Raw genomic sequence first — 6,270 nt, forward strand, 5'->3', positions numbered from 1 at the left:
TGTTGGAATAAAGATTTCATTGATAAAAACATGCTGCATTTTGTATTTTCTACCAACGGAATTTCAATATAGCCTATAGAAAAGAGTTAATGATTAATCGATAATTGATCGATAACTCTAGCGATGCTCGATCAAGGAAATTTCTTCAAATGCCCATCCCTACTTAGCACTGAAGTGGGCTGTGTGTGAGAAGTTCCATGATTATCTGTATGGTACAGAATTCACAGTCCTTACTGACAACAATCCTCTCACCTATGTGTTGACCTCTGCAAAACTCGATTTAGCAGGTCACCGCTGGTTAGCAGCTCAGTATCGGCCTGGTAATACAAATCAAGATGCAGATGGGCTGTCAAGGCACCCCCAGGAACCCTCACAAGAAGACGATGCTTTCCTCCAGGAAAAAGAGAGGATCGAGGAGCTTCGTCAACGTGTGCTGGACGGGAATCACAAAGTACTCTCACTGCCCTCTGCCAAAGACACTCAGTGAGACTGGAGCCCTGTGAATACCCCCCGGAACCCCCCGCCTTAGCAGAGTCCCTAGCGGTGGACCCCTCCGCCATTCCCCTGAGTTACACCTGCCTTGCACCAAAAACTGTTCCTGGGATGACTCAAGAGGATTGGCACAATTCACAGAGGGAAGACCTGTCCATAAGGCGGGTCATCCAACTCATTGAGAGAGACACTAAGCCCTCGTTCAGAGAGACTAAGTTAGAGCTACCGGAGGTGAGGCTCTTCCTCAGAGAGTGGAATCGACTTGAACTCAAAGACGGAGTCCTGTTCAGGAGGTATGTTGACAGAGGAACAGAAGGCTATGAGTTAGTCTTACCCGAGAAATACAGAGCCAAAGCACTAGAAGGTGTTCATGATGAAGTGGGGCACCTCGGATTTGAGCGCGCCCTTCACCTGGCCCGCGCCCGATTTTACTGGCCAAAGATGGCTCATGCAGTCGATGTGAAGTGTCACACATGTGAGAGGTGTTTCAGAAGGAAAACAAACCCTGAGAGGGCTGCCCCAATGATGAACATCAGTACAAGTTACCCCCTTGAATTAGTCTGCATGACTATTGACTATTTGTCTATCGAACCAGACAACAAAGATACAAGAAAGGTATTGGTGATTACAGACCATTTCACTAAGTTTGCTGTGGCAATTCCCTACGAAAAAACCACGCAGCACATCCACGTTCAAAAGGTGTCATTCCAACCTGGGTCGCACTCTTTCGATTAAACGATGTGGAAAAGCGCAAAACTTTTCACTGGGCGGGGCAGTAGTCTTTATCGCTCCCATATGATATACACATGGGATTTCTTGATTCCATCGATCATTAAAGTGACTAAGAGGGACCGCCTCCCAGAGGACAAGGTATTCCTTATCGCGACGGTGATTGTCGACATGGTGGTGGCGTACCGTGTCAACATGAACACACAGCTAGCCGACCCGATTAAGGAGATTACAGCACGGGCTGCTGAATACTTTCTTACCGCGGAGCATTTTGAGAATTCCTCTGCACATTCCAGCGTAGCTGAGGAAGTGGAATTCTTCAACAGGGCACTGATATGGTGGTGTGACAAGCATGGGGTTGTCGCACGCGGTGAGAGTTCGCATCCCTCACTTGGCAGACGAAACCCAAATGGCCGATCTGATTAGTGACCTGAATGCTCTTGGAGCGTTCAGTGCTAGTCGTCGTGCGAAGGGCAATCGAATTTTAACAATGCGCATGCAAATTTCCTGTGTGCGATTGCTAAGCGGGGATCGGCCACATCCCAATGGTGCACCAAAAGAACACGAGGCTTCGTGGCGGCATCCAACATGGTCCGCCTGGAGAGAGGCATGATCGCTGAAATGTGGAGTGTCTTCTCATTGATGGGGGTTACCGACTGGGGGGCTCTGATCAAATGTCTTACTCAAAACATGATAGACATGGGACTAAAGGAATGTGTGCAGGTAATTCACCAGGCAGCCAACAGCGGACATACCTCCGGCATCCTAATCCACCGGGCAATCCTAGGGCGTCCTGATTTCAACTGGCCTCAGATTATTTCTGGCCTGCATACCCGAAACATGCGGCCCACTGATCCCCAGTTTGTTACAACAGTGGGTGGTACCGGAATAAAATGTCCGAAGTGCCAATTGATCTCAGCGAAGAGGAATATACACAACTTGACACAGATACTCGTGCGGAGGCACAGAGGCGGAATGCGGATCAACTAAGGACTCCCATCACTGTTACCAACCGACTTCTGACCACACTCAAGAGCGAGCTCACGGTGTGGAGAGGGGTGATGAGATCCTTAAAGGACAATCCCTATCAAGTGTTTTCACACGATCACACAGGTCTATCTCCACAGATGCGTAACTTGGCGTATCTGTGTTGGAAACTCTGCACTGAAGTCATGGGGGACCACTCCTTGAATTCATATGCAGGTTTTAAGGCCGGAAGATTTACATTTATGCGAGAGGTCGACATCGTGGTGGCGGAATTCAAGTCCCACCTGTCCGACGATATGGAAATGGATGCACTGCAGGCAGTGCCGTCTGATCTCGCCTCTGTCTATGACGACGACGAAGTGGCCGATCATTTCGCTCGACAAGTATGAGCATGATGAGCACTTTCGCTCCATGTCTTTCAGAGTTACGCCCAATGTTCATATGGCGGCTCAATCTTTCCAGACATTTCGTCTTACATAGTGTTTAAGTAATTTTTATGTTAATAAAGTCATTCAGTTCATAAGGGTTTGGCATGTTTTTTAGTGTTTTTGCATACTAATATATTGTTTGAGTGTGATTTCTTTCTTTCTTTGTATAGCCGGTATTCTTTAAACTGGTTTAAAAAAGAAAAATAACAAACTAAATAAAATGGGTACCCAGCAAGTCTTTGAGTGCACTCGATTCAATGAAAGGGGGGCGTTCTGTTCCTACCACTACCGCTACTGCCGAACGTTCTTGAGCAGGGGCCATTCGATGACAGGCTGTCCTCTTGTTCAAAGTAACGTCAAATCTTCCTCCATATCTTCTATTTCTTCCGTGATAACCTTTTCTTCGTTTCTCTTCAAGTCTATATGTTCACTCTTCAAGTCTATGTTCGCTCTTCAAGTCTATGTTCGCTCTTCTTACGCGTCAAGCAGAGAACCACTTTTCCCGCGCCCGCCGATTCTGTCGCGCTGCGATGACGCTACTGCCTGTCGCATGTTTTGCCCTTTTAGGGAGCGTCAACATACTATAGATATACACCATACACACTACATTATATATATTATTATAATATATATGAAGAGGCTCCACTGCATGTTCCTGAAGCTCTCCCTGGAGTCAGTGGTCCAGGGCATGGCGAATATTTCCAATGGCAGCTGCTAAGCTCACAGCAGTAGGAGTCTGATCTGAGTCTGATCTGAGTCTGCGGGGTCTCCTCTCGACACTCCTTTCCACAGTCTTGAAGAAGGGTCCCATTTCAGTCACTTTGGGCCTGTGCACCACCACAAGCTCCTCTTCATCACTACTGCTGCAGACGTCAACATCCTCTTCATGGCTCAGCATGTTGTCCCTTGCATCCATCGTTGGCCGCTCTCCGGATCTCAACTTCATCACCTTAGAGGGGCCTTTTTGCTCAGCTTCCTTCCCATCGGTGACAGGTAGGAACCCACATGGCAAGAGGAGGTCCCTGTGGAGGGTGCGTAGGGGGCCGCCACCCTTATCCGGCTTGACGACATAAACCGGTCCATCTCCCATCCTCTTTTCGACTGTATAGGTCCCTCTCTCCCATCTGTCCGCAAGCTTGTGTTTCCCTCTGATGTTGACATTTCGCACCAAGACTCTGTCACCTGCGATCAGTTCTGCTGCTCTGACCTTGGCATTGAACCTTGTCTTGTTCTTCTCTCCCATCTTCCGTGCACTCTCTGCAGCTCGAGCATAGCTTTCCCGCAGACGTTCTCGAAGGCTCTTTACATACTCAGAGTGAGTCCTGGCATGATTCCCCTGTGGCTGGAATCCCAGAACGAGGTCGATGGGAAGGGTCGGTTGTCTGCCAAACATCAGCTCATAAGGCGAGTAGCCGGTGGTGTTGTTCCTTGTGCAATTATATGCGTGGACAAGTGGCTTCACAAAGTCTCTCCAGTGGTACTTGTCTTTGTCCTCCAGCGTTCCAAGCATGCCGAGCAGGGTTCTGTTGAATCTTTCGACTGGGTTCCCGCGAGGATGATAGGGGGTAGTCCTCACCTTTTCTGCTCCTATCAGGGAACACAGCTCTTTGATGGTGTGACTTTCAAAATCCCTTCACTGATCGCTATGAAGGCAGGCAGGGAACCCGTAGTGAACGATGAAGTTCTCCCAGATTGCTTTAGCTACAGTTCTTGCTCTTTGGTCTTTTGTGGGAATTGCCACAGCAAACGTGAAATGGTCTGTAATCACCAATACCTTTCTTGTATCTTTGTTGTCTGGTTCGATAGACAAATAGTCCATGCAGACTAATTCAAGGGGGTAAATTGTACTGATGTTCATCTAAGCATGTTAACATGCTCGGGGGTCAGACGCGAATGCAGCCTTGTAACTGTCAGTCCAGCAGCAGAAAACACCCGCTCTGACGGGACCGAAGTTGCGGGGATGCAGAGGTATTGTCGCGCTAACTTTGACAGCCTGGGGAACCTTCTTCCATTCACTTTCCACCAGTCGGCAGGGTTGCAATCCAGGGGTGGGGGGTTATCCTTCAGAAAGTTATTAACCTCTGTGTCAATGCCAGTGTCCAGTATAATGGAGTACTGCTCCCCGAGGAGAAGTGCCATAGCGGATGCCTGTGTGGCGGCTGCGGCCGCTCCAGTGTTTGCGCTCCCTTCGTCCGCGTGCCCCCCAGCCTGCTCGATAGCCTCCTGGCCTGTCTCCACTGCCTCTCCCAGTTCAACTAATTTCGCATTAGCAACTACTGTCTGTGCAGGTGTCAGAAAGCTCAGGTGCTTGTGACGAGGGTCCAGCATTGCTGAAAGCATGGGGGCCGATGATACAAATTCAGCAGACTCAACCTGAAAATAAATGATGCGGGGAAATCAATAATCAGAAATAATTGTGCATCTATAATGCTAAATGGTAAACATATCTAGGCTATCCAATAAGAGGCATGTAAGTATAGGCTATGTTGTAATTCTTATTACTCGTAACATTTTTGCTATTGGGCATATTGAAACTTAACTAAATGTAGATTACATTCATTCGGGTGCTGAGGGAGGACCGCACTTTAGTTTTGAACTCGATAACCTTGGGCCCGTCTCCTTCTTTGCGCATCAGATGGGCATTGATGAGTCCGAAGGTGATCGGATAAGTGTTGGAGATGGAGACGTCCTTCTCCGCAGACATGACGGTGGTGGCACACTTTAGTGCTCTCAGCACAGGCTGCATTTCCTCCATCAGCTGCCAATGCTCATCTTTCAGCTCCAGGATTCTGGCGTCCTGGAGCTTGGTCACGGTGCGGTCCGACAGGACAGCAGCATCAGCCCACCGTTGCTCCACCAGCCGATCGAACATTTCACAGACCGAGTTCCAACGTGTTTTACATGATTGAATAAGCCGGTGGCTTGGGAGGGCCATTTGTTCTTGTTTTTTTTGCAGCGCTTTGCTGGCAACTGTGCTGTGGTTAAAGTGACCAACCAGTTTGCCAGCCGCGGAGATTACCCGATTCAGGTAAAGTGCAAAGCCGTCATTTATGGCCAGCTGGAGGGTGTGGGCAAAGCAGGCAACGGAAACCCAGCTGACTCTGGTTGGACGGTTAGCAGCGACTATATTGGCCGCGTTATCATGTACGCAGGCGATTACTCGGCCTTCAATTCCCCACTGCTCCACAGCCCCATTCAATTTATCCGCGAGACAGTCGGCTGTGTGACGGCCTGGCAGGCTTTCTGTTAACAGGACAGCCGAGTTCATTTCCCAGTCATCGCCGATGTAGTGGCAAGTGATGGTAATATAGCTCTCAGCTGTTAAAGCTGTCCAGCAGTCTGTCGTGAGAGCAACACTCTCAGCTGTGGCCAACTTTTTAAACAACTCCTCTTTTCTTTCTTCATACTGCGTTTCAATGAGTCTGGTGACTGTGCGCCGTGATGGAATGTGATAGGCTGGTTCCATTATATCCATCAGATTCCCAAAACCTTTGCCTTCAACTACACTTATAGGCAGCATGTCTGTCTGAATGAACTTGCAAATTCCTTTAGTAATTTTATCTGCCCGCTGTGAGTCGCAGCTCCTCCTAGCTAGGACCGAGGTGATGGTAGGTTGAGAGGAGGATGAACTGCC

Source organism: Gadus chalcogrammus, chromosome 4, assembly GCF_026213295.1.
Source record: "Gadus chalcogrammus isolate NIFS_2021 chromosome 4, NIFS_Gcha_1.0, whole genome shotgun sequence".
Taxonomy (NCBI): domain Eukaryota; kingdom Metazoa; phylum Chordata; class Actinopteri; order Gadiformes; family Gadidae; genus Gadus; species Gadus chalcogrammus.